Source organism: Pongo pygmaeus, chromosome 11, assembly GCF_028885625.2.
Source record: "Pongo pygmaeus isolate AG05252 chromosome 11, NHGRI_mPonPyg2-v2.0_pri, whole genome shotgun sequence".
Classification (NCBI taxonomy): domain Eukaryota; kingdom Metazoa; phylum Chordata; class Mammalia; order Primates; family Hominidae; genus Pongo; species Pongo pygmaeus.
In genome coordinates, this window is record NC_072384.2 from 33,314,165 (window position 1) to 33,331,053 (window position 16,889).

Below are 16,889 nucleotides of genomic sequence, written 5' to 3' on the forward strand. Positions count from 1 at the left end.
GTAGTTCTACTAGTGGTTGTGAGGTGATATTTTATTGTGATTTGAACTTGCATTTCCCTGACGATTAGTGAGGTTGAGCATCTTTTCACATGTTTCTTGGCCATTTGTATAGGTTTTTTTGGAGAAATGTCTATTCAATTCCTTTGCCCATTTTTTATTCATGGGTGTGTGTACATGTGTGCCTATCTCTGTGTTTGTGTGCTTTGTTGGTGGTGAGTTGCAGGACTTCTGTTATGGGTTAAATTGTGTTTCCCCCAAATTCATATGTTGAAGTCCTGACCCCCCGTACCTCAGTATGTGACTACATTTGTAGATAGGAAGTTTAAAGAGGTAATTAAATTAAAACGAGGCCATTACGGTGGGCACTGGTGTCTTTATAAGAAGAAGATACTAGCACATAGACTGACACAGAAGGAAGACTATGTGAAGATCTAGGGAGAAGGTGGCCATCGATGAGGCAAGGAGAGAGACCTCTAATGAAATCAATCCTGCCAGCACCTTAATCTCAGACTTCTAGCCTCCAGCATTGGGAGAAAATACATTTCTGTTATTTAAGTCACTGTGGTTCTTTATCATGGCAACCTTAGCAAACTAATCATATTCTTTATATAGTATTCTGGATATTAACCACTTATCAGATATGTGATTTGAAAATATATTTTTTCATTCTGTAGGATGTCTCTTCATCTGTTGATTGTGTCCCTTGATGAACAGAGGTTTTACATTTTGATGTACTCTAATGTTGGTATTGTTTGGCTCTGTGTCCCCACCCAAATTTCATGTTGAATTGTAATCCCCAGTGTTGGAGGTGGGGCCTGGTGGGAGGTGATTGGATCATGGGGGTGGTTTGTAATGGTTTAGCACCATTAGCACCCTAGCGCTGTCTTGTGATAGAGTTCTCCTAAGATCTGGTTGTTTAAAAGTATGTGGCACTTCCCCCTTAGCTTGCTATCTCCTGCTTCACCGTGTGAATATGTGCCTGCTTCCCCTTTGCCTTCTCCCAAGATGGTAAGTTTCCTGAGGCCTCCCCAACCATGCTTCCTGTACAGCCTGCAGAAATGTGAGTCAATTAAACCTCTTGTCTTCATAAATTACCCAGTCTCAGGTAGTTCCTTATACCAATGCGAGAATGGGCTAAGGCAAATGTTTCTATTTTTTCTGTTGTTGCCTGTGCTTCAGTCTTCCTCTTATGCCAGCCAAGCTTTGCTGCAGCTACCAGCTTCAGGGAGGTAAGTTGACAGTACCACCTCTCAGCTGCACTGCCGACTTTCACTTAGGATTTCTGATGCCACTGTGTGGATGCCTGCTGGGTCCCACAGGCATTCACACATGCATACCAACCTGGGAGCTCAAGGTGGGAAACACCCTTGTGGCAAGCATTGAACAATGGGGCTTGGGAACTGGTGGATTAACTCTTGCCTGTTCCTTCCCTCAAGTGGGCAATTTTGAGGTGTGCTCCATAAAACTCCTCAAGTGTCTGTGCTAGGACAAAAAAAGGCTCCCCAGAGGGATATGTGTTAAATCTCTAGAACATACAAATGTTATTACTTTTGGAAAAAGAGTCTTTGCAGATGTGATTAAATTCAGGATTTTGAGATGAGATTATCCTGGATTATCCAGGTGGGTTCTAAATCCAATGACAAGTGTCTTTTTTCAAGGCTATTTTTTTGGAGCAGTTTTAGGGTCACAGTAAAATTGAGAGGAAAGTACAGAGATATCCAATATACCCCCTACCCTCACACATGCACAGTCTCCCCCATTATCAACACACTCCCACCAGAGTGGTACTTTGGAAAAACTGGTGAACCTACATTGATACATCATTCTCACCCCAAGTCCAGAGTTTTCATTAAGGTTCACTCTTGGTGAACCTTACATATTCTGTGAATTTTTACAAATGTATAATGAGATGTATCCACTATAATATATCACACAGTGTGGTTTCACTGTCCTAACAAGTTTCTGTGCTGTGCCTATTCATTCCTCCCTCCCCTGATCTTTTTACTGGGTCCATTGCTTTGCCTTTTCCAGAACATCATATAGTTGGAATCCTATGGTACGTAGCCTTTTCAGATTGGCTTCTTTCCCTTAATAACATGCATTTAAGTTTTCCCCATGTCTTTTCATGGCTTGATAGCTCATTTCTTTTCAGTGCTGAGTGATAGTCCATTGCCCAGATGTACTAGAGTTTATGTATTCATTCGCCTACAGAAGGACATCCTGGATGCTTCTAAGTTTTAGAAATTATGAATAAAGCTGTTGTAAGCATCTGTGATCAGGTTTTTGTGTGGACATAAGTTTTCAACTTCTCTGGGTTAATACCAAGCAGCATAATTACTGGCTCATATGATAAGAGTATATTTAGTTTTGGGTGCCAAACTGAATTCCAAAGTGACTATACCATTTTGTATTTCCACCAGCAATGAATAAGAATTCCTGTTGCTCCATATCCTTGCCAGCATTTGCTATTGTTGGTGTTCTGGATTTTAGCCATTCTGGTAGGTATGGTGGTGTCTACACCTGCTAGACACTACTGCACATCTAGTAGTGGCATCTCATTGTTGTTTTAGTTGGCAATTCCCTGATGACACATGATGTGTGATATCTTTGCATATGTCTATTTGCCATCTACATATATCTTCTTTGGTGAGGTGCCTATTAAGGTCTTTGACCCATTTTTTAGTCTGGTTGTTTGTTTTCTTATTGCTGAGATTTCAGAGTTTCTGTACATTGTGGATAAGAGTTATTTATTAGATATGTCTTTTGCAAATATTTCTCCCCGTTTATGACCTGTCTTTTCATTCTCTTGACAGTGTCTTTCAAAGAACAGAAGTTTGTGATTTCAGGGAAGTCTAACTTATCAATTATTTCTAACATGAATCATGACTTTGATATCATATCTAACATGTCACTGCCAAACCTAAGGTCATCTTGATTTTTTCCTATGCTATCTTTCAGGAGTTTTATAGTTTTTACATATAGTTATACAGTTAGGTCTGTGATCCATTTTGGGTAAATTTTTGTGAAGAGTCTAAAATCTGTGCCTAGGTTCATTATTTTTTGCATGTAGATGTCCAGTTGCTCCAACACTATTTGTTAAAAATATTATCTTTTATTTAATTAATTTATTTTATTTTATTTTTGAGGCAGGGTCTCACTCTGTTGCCCAGGCTGGAGTGCAGTGGCACAGTCATAACTCACTGCAGCCTTGACCTCCCAGGCTCAAGCGATCCTCCCATCTCAGCCTCCTAAGTAGCTGGGACCACAGGTGCACACCACCACACCTGGCTAATTTTTTGTAGAGAGGAGTTTTCCCTGTGTTACCCAGCCTAGTCTCAAACTCCTGGGCTTAAGTGATCCTTCTACTCTAGCCTCCCAAAATGTTGGGATTATAGGCATGAGCCACTGTGCCTGGCATCATCTTTTCTTATCATATTTCCCTTGTTCCTTGGTCAAAGATCAGTTGACTATTTTTATGTGAGTCTATTTCCGGGCTCCCTATTCTGTTTCATTGATCTATTTGTCTATCCTTTCTCCAATGCCAAACTGTCTTGATTACTACAGCTTTATCATAACTTTTGAAGTGTACAGCATCAGTCCTCTAACTTTGTTCTTCTCCTTTAATATTGTGTTGGAAATTCTGGATCTTTTGCTTCTATATATAAACTTTAGATCTGTTGATATTCACAAAACAATTTATTGGGATTTTGATAGGCATTGCATTGAATATATAGACCAAGCTGAGAAAAATTGACATCTTGACAATATTGAGTCTTCCTATGTATGAGTATGGAACATCTTTCCATTTATTTAGTTCTTTGATTTCTGTGGTTTTCCTCATATAGGTCTTGCATATGCTTTGTTAGATTTATACCTAAGTATTTCACTTTTTGCACTATTAATATAAATGCCATTGTGCTTTTAATTTCAAATTTTACTTGTTAATTGCTGGTATATACAAAAAAAATGGACTTTTGTATATTAACCTTGTATCTTGCAACCTTGCTATAATTACCCATTAGTTCCAGATGTTTGTCAATTCTATCAGATTTTCTTTACAGAGAATCATATCGTCTGTGAAAGTTTTATTTCTTCCTTCTCCATCAGTAAACATCTTATTTCCTTTTCTTCTCTGATTGCATTAGTTAAGACTTCCAGTACAATGCTGAAAGGAATGGTAAGGGGAGACATGCTTGGCTTGTTCTTGATCTTATTGGGAAAGCTTACAGTTCCTCACCATTAAGTAGGATTTTAGCAGTTGGTTTTATGCAGATATTCTTTATCAAGTTGAGAAATTTCCTCTATTCCTAGTTTATTGAGTTTTTTTTTTAAATCATGAAGGGGTGTTGGATATGTCAAATTCTTTATTTGCATCTATTGATATAATCATGTTTTTTCCTCCTTTTTTTAAATTTATTTTATTTTATTATTATTATACTTTAAGTTTTAGGGTACATGCGCACAAAGTTCAGGTTTGTTACATATGTATACATGTGCCATGTTGCTGTGCTGCACCCGTTAACTCATCATTTAGCATTAGGTATATCTCCTAATGCTATCCCTCCCCACTCCCCCCACCCACAACAATCCCCAGTGTGTGATGTTCCCCTTCCTGTGTCCATGTGTTCTCATTGTTCAATTCCCACCTATGAGTGAGAACATGCGGTGTTTGGTTTTTTGTCCTTGCGATAGTTTGCTGAGAATGATGGTTTCCAGCTTCATCCATGTCCCTACAAAGGACATGAACTCATCATTTTTTATGGCTGCATAGTATTCCATGGTGTATATGTGCCATATTTTCTTAATTCAGTCTATCATTGTTGGACATTTGGGTTGGTTCCAAGTCTTTCCTATTGTGAATAATGCTGCAATAAACATACATGTGCACGTGTCTTTATAGCAGCATGATTTATAGTCCTTTGGGTATATACCAAGTAATGGGATGGCTGGGTCAAATGGAATTTCTAGTTCTAGATCCCTGAGGAATCGCCACACTGACTTCCACAAGGGTTGAACTAGTTTACAGTCCCACCAACAGTGTAAAAGTGTTCCTATTTCTCCACATCCTCTCCAGCACCTGTTGTTTCCTGATTTTTTAATGATTGCCATTCTAACTGGTGTGAGATGGTATCTCATTGTGGTTTTGATTTGCATTTCTCTGATGGCCAGTGATGATGAGCATTTTTTCATATGTCTTTTGGCTGCATGAATGTCTTCTTTTGAGAAGTGTCTGTTCATATCCTTTGCCCACTTTTTGATGGAGTTGTTTGTTTTTTCTTGTAAATTTGTCTGAGTTCATTGTAGATTCCGGATATTAGCCCTTTGCCAGATGAGTAGGTTTCAAAAATTTTCTCCCAGTATGTAGATTGCCTGTTCACTCTGATGGTAGTTTCTTTTGCTGTGCAGAAGCTCTTTAGTTTAATTAGATCCCATTTGTCAATTTTGGCTTTTGTTGCCATTGCTTTTGGTGTTTTAGACATGAAGTTCTTGCCCATGGCTATGTTCTGAATGGTATTGCCTAGGTTTTCTTCTAGGGTTTTTATGGTTTTAGGTCTAACATGTAAGTCTTTAATCCATCTTGAATTAATTTTTGTACAAGGTGTAGGGAAGGGATTCAGTTTCAGCTTTCTACATATGGCTAGCCAGTTTTCCCAGCACCCTTTATTAAATAGGGAATCATTTCCCCATTGCTTGCTTTTGTCAGGTTTGTCAAATATCAGATAGTTGTAGATATGTGGCATTATTTCTGAGGGCTCTGTTCTGTTCCATTGGTCTATATCTCTGTTTTGGTACCAGTACCATGCTGTTTTGGTTATTGTAGCTTTGTAGTATAGTTTGAAGTCAGGTAGCGTGATGCCTCCAGCTTTGTTCTTTTGGCTTAGGATTGACTTGGCAGTGCGGGCTCTTTTTTCATTCCATGTGAACTTTAAAGTAGTTTTTTCCAATTCTGTGAAGAAAGTCATTTGTAGCTTGATGGGGATGGCATTGAATCTATAAATTACCTTGGGCAGTATGGCCATTTTCATGATATTGATTCTTCCTACCCATGAGCATGGAATGTTCTTCCATTTGTTTGTATCCTCTTTTATTTCCTTGAGCAGTGGTTTGTAGTTCTCCTTGAAGAGGTCCTTCACTTCCCTTGTAAGTTGGATTCCTAGGTATTTGATTCTCTTTGAAGCAGTTGTGAATGGTAGTTCCCTCATGATTTGGCTCTCTGTTTGTCTGTTATTGGTGTATAAGAATGCTTGTGGTTTTTGTATATTGATTTTGTATCCTAAGACTTTGCTGAAGTTGCTTATCAGCTTAAGGAGATTTTGGGCTGAGACGATGGTGTTTTCTAGATATACAATCATGTCATCTGCAAACAGGGACAATTTGACTTCCTCTTTTCCTAATTGAATACACTTTATTTCCTTCTCCTGCCTGATTGCCGTGACCAGAACTTGCAACACTATGTTGAACAGGAGTGGTGAGAGAGGGCATCCCTGTCTTCTGCCAGTTTTCAAAGGGAATGCTTCCAGTTTTTGTCCATTCAGGATGATATTGGCTGTGGGTTTGTCATAGATAGCTCTTATTATTTTGAGATACTTCCCATCAATACCTAATTCATTGAGAGTTTTTAGCATGAAGGTTTTTGAATTTTGTCAAAGGCATTTTCTGCATCTATTGAGATAATCATGTGGTTTTTGTCTTTGGTTCTGTTTATATGCTGGATTACGTTTATTGATTTTCATATGTTGAACCAGCCTTGCATCCCAGGGATGAAGCCCCCTTGATCATGGTGGATAAGCTTTTTGATGTGCTGCTGGATTCTGTTTGTCAGTATTTTCTTGAGGATTTTTGCATCAATGTTCATCAGGGATATTGGTCTCTTTTTTTGTTGTGTCTCTGCCAGGCTTTGGTATCAGGATGATGCTGGCCTCATAAAATGAGTTAGGGAGGGTTTCCTCTTTTTCTATTGATTGGAATAGTTTCAGAAGGAGTGGTATCAGCTCCTCCTTGTACCTCTGGTAGAATTCGGCTGTGAATCCATCTGGTCCTGGACTTTTTTTGGTTGGTAAGCTATTAATTATTGCCTCAATTTCAGAGCCTGTTATTGGTCTATTCAGAGATTCAACTTCTTCCTGGTTTAGTCTTGGGAGGGTGTATGTGTCGAGGAATTTATCCATTTCGTCTTGATTTTCTAGTTTATTTGCATAGAGGTGTTATAGTATTCTCTGATGGTAGTTTGTATTTCTGTGGGATCAGTGGTGATATCCCCTCTGTCATTTTTTATTGTGTCTATTTGATTCTTCTCTCTTTTCTTCTTTATTAGTCTTGCTAGCGGTCTATCAATTTTGTTGATCTTTTCAAAAAACCAGCTCCTGGATTCATTGATTTTTTTGAAGGGTTTTTTCTGTCTCTATTTCCTTCAGTTCTGCTCTGATCTTAGTTATTTCTTGCCTTATGCTAGCTTTTGAATGTTTACTCTTGCTTCTCTAGTTCATTTAATTGTGATGTTAGTGTGTCAATTTTAGATCTTTCCTGCTTTCTCTTGTGGGCATTTAGTGCTATAAATTTCCCTCTACACACTGCTTTGAATGTGTTCCAGAGATTCTGGTATGTTGTGTCTTTGTTCTAATTGGTTTCAAAGAACATCTTCATTTCTGCCTTCATTTCATTATGTATCCAGTAGTCATTCAGGAGCAAGTTGTTCAGTTTCCATGTAGTTGAGTAGTTTTGAGTGAGTTTCTTAATCCTGAGTTCTAGTTTGATTGCACTGTGGTCTGAGAGACAGTTTGTTATAATTTCTGTTCTTTTACATTTGCTGGAGAGTGCTTTACTTCCAACTATGTGGTCAATTTTGGAATAGGTGTGGTGTGGTGCTGAGAAGAATGTATATTCTGTTGATTTGGGGTGGAGAGTTCTGTAAATGTCTATTAGGTCCACTTGGTGCCGAGCTGAGTTCAATTCCTGGATATCCTTGTTAACTTTCTGTCTCATTGATCTGTCTAATGTTGACAGTGGGGTGTGAAAGTCTCCTACTATTATTGTGTGGGAGTTTAAGTCTCTTTGTAGGTCACCAAGGACTTGCTTTATGAATATGGGTGCTCCTGTATTGGGTGCATATATATTTAGGATAGTTAGCTCTTCTTGTTGAATTGATCCCTTTACCATTATGTAATGGCCTTCTTTGTCTCTTTTGATCTTTGCTGGTTTAAAGTCTGTTTCATCCAAGACTAGGATTGCAACCCCTGCCTTTTTTTTTCCATTTGCTTGGTAGATCTTCCTCCATCCCTTTATTTTGAGCCTATGTGTGTCTCTGCATGTGAGATGGGTTTCCTGAATACAGCACACTGATGGGTCTTGACTCTTTATCCAATTTGCCAGTCTGTGTCTTTTAATTGGAGCATTTAGCCCATTTACGTTTAAGGTTAATATTGTTATGTGTGAATTTGATCCTGTCATTATGATGTTAGCTAGTTATTTTACTCATTAGTTGATGCAGTTTCTTCCTAGCCTTGATGGTCTTTACAATTTGGCACATTTTTGCAGTGGCTGGTACCGGTTTTTCCTTTCCATGTTTAGTGCTTCCTTCAGGAGCTCTTTTAGGGCAGGCTGGTGGTGACAAAATCTCTCAGCATTTGCTTGTCTGTAAAGTATTTTATTTCTCCTTCACTTATGAAGCTTAGTTTGGCTGGATATGAAATTCTGGGTTGAAAATTCTTTTCTTTAAGAATGTTGAATATTGGCCCCCACTTTCTTCTGGCTTGTAGAGTTTCTGCCGAGAGATCAGCTGTTAGTCTGATGGGCTTCCCTTTGTGGGTAACCCAACCTTTCTCTCTGGCTGCCCTTAACATTTTTTCCTTCATTTCAACTTTGGTGAATCTGACAATTATGATGTTAGGGTGTCAATTTTAGATCTTTGTGGCATTCTTCTTGAGGAGTATCTTTGTGACATTCTCTGTATTTCCTGAATTTGAATGTTGGCCTGCCTTGCTAGATTGGGGGAGTTCTGGATAATATCCTGCAGAGTGTTTTCCAACTTGGTTCCATTCTCCCCATCACTTTCATGTACACCAATCAGATGTAGATTTGGTCTTTTCACATAGACCCATATTTCTTGGAGGCTTTGTTCATGTCTTTTTATTCTTTTTCTCTAAGCTTCTCTTCTCACTTCATTTCATTCATTTTGTCTTCCATCGCTGATACCCTTTCTTCCAGTTGATAGCATCAGCTACTGAGGCTTGTGTATTCGTCACGTAGTTCTCGTGCCGTGGTTTTCAGCTCCATCAGCTCCTTTAAGGACTTCTCTGCATTGGTTATTCTAGTTAGCCATTCGTCTAATTTTTTTTCAAGGTTTTTAACTTCTTTGCCATGGGTTTGAACTTCCTCCTTTAGCTTGGAGCAGTTTGATCTTCTGAAGGCTTCCTCTCTCAACTCATCAAAGTCATTCTCCGTCCAGCTCTGTTCCATTGCTGATGAGGAGCTGTGTTCCTTTGGAGGAGGAGAGGCACTCTGATTTTTAGAGTTTCAGGTTTTTCTGCTCTGTTTTTTCCCCAACTTTGTGGTTTTATCTACCTTTGGTCTTTGATGATGGTGACGTACAGATGGGTTTTTGGTGTGGATGTCCTTTCTGTTTGTTAGTTTTCCTTCTAACAGTCAGGACCCTCAGCTTCAGGTCTGCTGGAGTTTGCTGGAGGTCCACTCCACACCCTGTTTGCCTGAGTATCAGCAGTGGTGGCTGCAGAACAGCGGATTTTGATAAACCACAAATGCTGCTGCCTGATCGTTCCTCTGGAAGTTTTGTCTCAGAGGAGTTCCAGGCTGTGGGAGGTGTCAGTCTGCCCCTACTGGGGGTTGCCTCCCAGTTAGGCTACTCGGGGGTCAGGGACCCACTTGAGGAGGCAGTCTGCCCCTTCTCAGTTCTCAAGCTGCATGCTGGGAGAACCACTACTCTCTTCAAAGCTGTCAGACAGGGACATTTAAGTCTGCAGAGGTTACTGCTGCCTTTTGTTTGGCTATGCCCTGCCCCCAGAGGTGGAGCCTACAGAGGCAGGCAGGCCTCCTCGAGCTGCGGTGGGCTCCACCCAGTTCGAGCTTCCTGGCCACTTTGTTTAGCTACTCAAGCCTCGGCAATGGTGAGCTCCCCTCCCCCAGCCTCAGTGTCGCCTTGCAGTTTGATCTCAGGCTGCTGTGCTAGCAATGAGCAAGGCTCCGTGGGCGTAGGACCTTCCGAGCCAGGTGTGGGATATAATCTCCTGGTGTGCCTTTTGTTAAGCCCATTGGAAAAGCGCAGTATTAGGGTGGGAGTGACCCGATTTTCCAGGTGCTGTCTGTCACTCCTTTCTTTGACTAGGAAAGGGAATTCCCTGACCCCTTGCGCTTCCTGGGTGAGGCGATGCCTTGCCCTGCTTTGGCTCATGCACGGTGCACTGCATGCACTGTCCTGCACCCTCTGTCTGGCACTCCCCAGTGAGATAAACCCAGTATCTCAGTTGGAAATGCAGAAATCACCTGTCTTCTGCATTGCTCATGCTGGGATCTGTAGACTGGAGCTGTTCCTCGTTTTTTTCCTTCTTTACCTTGTTGATGTCATATATTATATCAAATGATTTTCAAATGTTAAAACTGCTTTGCACACCCAGGATAAATTCTACTTGTCATGATGTATAATTTTTTTATATATTGTTGGATTTCATCTAGTAATATTTTGTTGAGGATTTTCCGTCTATGTTGATGAGAAATACCTGTGATTTTCTTTTTTTGTAATGTTTTTGTCTGGTTTTGGTATTAGGCGGATGCTGGCCTCATAGAATGAGTTAGCAAGGATTCCCTCTACTTCTATCTGCTGAAAGAGATTGAAGAGAATTGCTATAATTTCTTCCTTAGGCATTTGATAGAATTCACTAGTGAACCTCTCTGGTCTTATGCTTTCTGTATTGGAAGGTTATTAATTATTGATTGAATTTCTTTAATAGATATGGGCCTATTCTGTTTCTGCTTCTGTGAGTCTTGGCAGATTGCATCTTTCAAGGAATTAGTCTGTTTCATCTGGTTATCAAATCTGTGGGCATACAGTTATTCATAGTGTTTTTCATTGTCTTTTAATGTCCATGGAATCTGTAACAATGTCTTTTATTTCATTTCTGATATGAATAATTTGTGTCCTCTCTTTTTTCTTAGTTAGCCTGGCTAGAGACTTACTAATTTTATCTGTCTTTTGAAAGAACCAAGTTTTTGCTTCATAGATTTTCTCTGCTGATTTTCTGTTTTTCACTTCATTGATTTTTGCTCTAATTTCTGTCATTGCTTTTCTTCTGACTACTTTTGATTTAATATGTTCTTCTTTTTCTAGTTTCCTAGTAAAAGATGACATTATTGATTTTAGATATCTTTTTCTGTTGTAATATCTGTATTCAATGCTACAAATTTCTCTGTAAACACTGCTTTTATTGCATCCCACACATTTTGTTGTGTATTCATTTTGAATTTGTTATAAATATTTTAAAATTTCTCTTGAGATTGACTTCTTGACCCATGTGTTATTTAGAAGTGTCTTGTTTAATCTCCATGTAGTTTGTGATTGTTCTTTGTGTTGTTAATTTTTAGTTTAATTCCATTGTTTTCTGAGAGCAGACATTGCGTGATTTCTATTCTTTTAAATCTGTTGAAGTACATTTTATGATCCAGGATGTTGTCTATTTTGGTGGATGTTTCATATGAACTTGAGAAAAATGTGTATTTCACTGTTGTTGGATGAAATGTCTGTAGATGTTGATTATATTCAGTTGAGTGATAATGTTGTTGAGTGATAATGTTGTTGAGTTCAACTATGTTTTTCCCAATTTTCTGCCTGCTAGATTGATCCATTTCTGATAGAGGGGTGTTGAAATCTCCACCTATAATAATGGATTCATTTATTTCTCCTTGTAGTGGATCCGTTTTCAGTTCATGTGTTTTTATGCTTTGTTGTTAGGTACATACATATTAAGGATTGTTATGTCCACTTGGAGAACTGATCCCTTTATCCTATGTAGTGCCTCTCTTCATCTCTGATAACTTTCCTTGCTTTGAAGACTACTTTGTCTGAAATTAATATAGCTACTAATGCTTTTCTGCTTACTTTGGTTGATGTTAGCATGGTGTATCTTTCTCCATCCATTTGTTTTAATCTATATGTAGCTGATATGGTTTGGCTCTGTGTCCCCACCCAAATCTCATGTTGAATTTCAATCCCCAATGTTGGGGGAGGGACCTGGTGGGAGGTGATTGGATCTAGGGGCAGATTTCCCCCTTGCTATTCTCATGATAGTGAGTGAGTTCTCATGAGATCTAGTTGTTTGAAAGTATGTAGCACTTCCCCCTTCCTGCACTGTCTCTCCTGCTTCACCATGGTAAGATGTGTTTGCTTCCCCTTCCCCTTCTGCCATGATTGTGTTTCCTGAGGCCTCCCAGCCATGCGTCCTGTTCAGCCTGTGGAACTGTGAGTTAGTTAACCTCTTTTCTTCATAAACTACTCAGTCTCAGGTAGTTATTTATAGCAATGTGAGAACAGACTAATACAGAAATTTGTACCAGAGAAGTGGGCCATTGCTATAAAGATACTTGAAAATGTGGAAGTGACTTTGGAACTGGGTGATGGGCAGAGGTTGAAACAGTTTAGAGGGCTCAGAAGAAGTCAGAAAGATGAGGGAAGGTTTGGAACTTCCTAGAGACTTGTTGAATGGTTGTGACCAAAATGCTGATAGTGATATGGACAATGAAGTTCAGGCTGAGGTTGTCTCAGATGGAGATGAGGAACTTATTGGGAACTGGAGTAAAGGTCACTCTTGCTATGCTTTAGCAAAGAGACTGGGAGTATTGTGACTCTGCTCTAGAGATCTGTGGAACTTCGAACTTGAGAGAGGTGAGTTAGGGTATCTGGCAGAAAAAATTTCTAAGCAGCAAAGCATTCAGGATGTGGTCTGGCTGCTTCTAAAAGCCTATTCTCATTTGCATAAGCAAAGAAATGAACTGAAACTAGAACTTATATTTACAAGGGAAGTAGAGAGTAAAAGTTTGGAAAATTTGCAGCTGACCATGTGGTAGAAAAGAAAAACCCATTTTCTGGGAAGGAATTCAAGTCTGAAAAAACTTGCATGAGTAAAGGAGAGCCAAATGTTAATAGCCAAGATAGTGGTGAAAATGCCTTCAGGGCATTTCAGAGACCTTCACAGCAGCTCCTCCCATCACAGGCTTGGAGGCCCAGGAAGGAAAAATGGTTTTGTGGGCCAGGCTGAAGGCCCCACTGCTCTGTGCAGCCTCAGGACATAGCACCCTGTGTCCCAGCTGCTCCAGCTCCAGCTGTGGCTAAAAGTGGCCAAGGTACAGCTTGGGCTGCTACTTCAGAGGGTGTAAGTCCCAATCCTCAGTGACTTCCACATGGTATTGGGCCTGCAGGTACACAGAAGGCAAGAGTTGAGGTTTGGGAGACTCCACCTAGATTTCAAAGAATGTGTGGAAACACCCGAATATCCAGGCAGAAGTCTTCTGCAGGGGTAGAGCCCTTATGGAGAACCTCTACTAGGGCAGTGCAGAGGGAAAATGTAGGGTTGGAGCCCCCACACAGAGTACTCACTGGGACACTGCCTAATAGAGCTGTGAGAAGAGGGCCACCATCCTCCAGGCTCCAGAGGAGTGGATCAACTGACAGCTTGCACCATGCACCTGGAAAAGCCTCAGGCACTCAACACCAGCCTGTGAAAGAAGGTGTGGGGGCTGTACCTTGCAGAGCCACAGACACAGAGCTGCCCAAGTCCTTGGGAGCCCATCCCTTGCATCAGTGTGGCTTGGATGTGAGACATGGAGTCAAAGGAGAGTATTTTGCAGCTTTAAGATTTAATGACTGCCTTGCTGGGTTTCAGATTTGCATGGGGCCTGTAGACCCTTTGTTTAGGTGGATTTCTCTCTTTTGGAAAGGGAGTATTTACCAGTGCCTGCATCCTGTATTTACCTGTGCGTGCATCCTGTATTTACCCAATACGTCTACTCTCATTGTATCTTAGAAGTAACTAATTTGTTTTTGACTTTACAGGCTCATAGGCAGAAGGGACTTGCCTTGTCTCAAATGAGACTTTGGACTTGAACTTTGGAGTTAATGCAGGAATGAGTTAAGACTCTGGGGGACTGTTGAAAAGGCATGATTATGTTTGAAATGTGAGAAGGACACAAGATTTGGGAGGGGCCAAAGGTAGAATGATGTAGTTTGGCTCTGTGGCCCCACCCAAATTTCATGTTGAATTATAATCCCCAATGTTGAGGTAGGGACCTGGTAGGAAGTGATTGGATCATCGGGGTAGATTTCCCCCTTGCTGTTCTTGTGATAGTGACCTCTCGTGAGAACTGGTTGTTTGAAAGTATGTAGCACTTCCCCCTTCCCTCACTCTCTCTCCTGCTCCACCATGGTAACGTGTGCTTGCTTCCCCTTCTGCCATGACTGTAGATTTCCTGAGGCCTTGTCAGTTATGCCCCCCGTACAGCCTGTGGAACTGTGAGTCAACTAAATCTCTTTTCTTCATAAACTACTCAGTCTCAGGTAGTTCTTTATAGCAGTGTGAGAATGGACAAATACAGTAGCTTTACATTTAAAATGAGTTTTTTGTAGAAAATATATAGTAGGGCCTTATTTTCTCATCTACTCTGACAATCTCTCTCTCTCTATTTTTTTTTTTTTTTTGAGACAGGACCTCACTCTGTCACCCAGGCTGGAGTGCAGTGGTGTGATCATGGCTCACTGAAGCCTCACCATTTCAGGCTCAGGTGATCCTTCTACTTCAGCCTCCTGAGTAGCTGTGACTACAGAGATGTGCCACTGTGCCCACCTACTTTAAAAATTTTGTAGAGATGGGGTCTCCATATGCTGCCCAGGCTGGTCTTAAACTCCTAGGCTCAAGCAATCCACCTGTCTTGGCCTCCCAAAGTGCTGGGATTACAGGCATGAGCTACTGTGCCTGGCCTTCTCTTACAATCTCTGTCTTAATTTGTGCATTTAGACCATTGATGTTCAAAGTGGTTGTTGATATATTTGGATTAATATCTACCCATATTTGTTACTGTTTTCTATTTGTTGCCCTTGTTTTTTGTTCCTACTTTTTTCTTCCATTCTTTTCCTGCTTTTGGTTGTAATTGAACATTTTATATGATTCTATTTTCTCTGCTTTCTTAGCATATCAGTTATACTTATTTTTTAAAACATTTTTTAGTGGCTGCCCAAAGTTTGCAATATGCATTATTTACAACTAATTGAAGCCCACTTTCAAATAACACTATACCACTTCACAGGTAGTGTGAGTGTCTTATAATAAAATAATTTGAATTCCTCCCACTCATCCCTTGCAGCAATTGTTGTCACCCATTTTACTTACACATAACCATGCATAATCAAATACATTGCTGATACTTGATATTATTTTGAACAAACTGTTACCTATTAGATAAATTGAGAATAAAAACTCAGTTTTTATTTTACCTTCATTCATTCCTTCTTTGATGCTCTTCTTTTCTTTGTAAATCCAAGTTTCTAACCTCTATATTTTTTTCTCTCTAAAGAACTTCTTTTCACATTTCTTGGAAGGCAGGTTGACAAGTATTTTTTAAGAGAGAGACAGGAGGAAATTTGAGATAGAAGAGGAGAAGACAAGACACAGAGAAGAGAAGCTGAAGTGAAGATGGAGCAGAGAGAGATGCAGACACAAGCCAAGGAATGCTGACAGCTACCAGGAGCCGGAAGAGGCAGAGAAGGATTCCTTTCTAGATACTTTAGTGGGAGCGTGGCCCTGCCCACACGTTGATTTCAGCTGTCTAGCCTCCAGAACTGTGGGAGAAAAAGTTTTTATTGTTTTAAGCCACTAAGTTTGTGGTGATTCATTACAGCACCCCCAGGAAATGAATATAGTATCCTAAGCAGGATTAGCCCTAGTTACCTACTGTGGCGGTAAGCTCAATAATTTAAGAGTTAGTTTTTCTTCCTTTCTTAGGTCACTCTTCCCAGTTCTCCATTCTTGTTCCCTATGATCATTTCCCAAAATAAATTCCCCGCATGCAAGCCCTGGTCTCAAGCTCTGACTTCTGGGGAAAATCTAGGCTAATATACTTGGTTCCAGAAGTGACCATAGGAAGCAGAACCTCAAGATGTTATGGTGGAACTGCTTTATTCACTGTCCAAACAGTGGGAAGAACTCTGTTTGTGGTGGTGAGTTGGTAACAACTTCTGGTACCCAATGCATCAGTGAAGTGACCCAAAGGTCTAGGGCATGTGAGGAACAGTCCCTCCAACGTAAAGAACAATTTATTGCTTCTTACATCTCCTGTTACTGGGAGGCACTGTATTTGGTATGGCTCTTTCAATTTGGGAGGTTGCATTGAACGCATTTGGGAATTTTGCTCTAACCCTTTTATTGGGTGTCTCAGAATCCCATCAGTTTTGGGAAGGCTCTGCAGCAGTTCTAGGCTCTGGGGCAGGCTTTGCTGCCACTTAGGTCAGAAGACCTAACATGGTGCTAGAAGTATCCACAATGGATAAGGATGCCTGTGTGGAGTTTGCTGAGGGATACACTCAATATTTCAGTGCTAACTGAAAATGGACCCCTCTGTACTGTAGCCCCAGCCCTGTAGAACAGTAAGAAGAGAATTCCTCATTATGGGAAGAGCTACGAGCAGTATGGTGATTCTTAATTTGTATGGAAGCAGAGATGGTCTTAAGTATGGCTACACGTCGACTCCTGGCAGTGGTAAGTGGTTTTCTGGGTGTCCAGGCATGAGAGGAACAAGACTGAGAGATGTGTCAAGAAGTTAGGAGATGAGGCATTTGGGAGGGCCTATGGGAGTGGGCATAGCATGTAAGGATATTTGAGTGTAATGTTCATGCT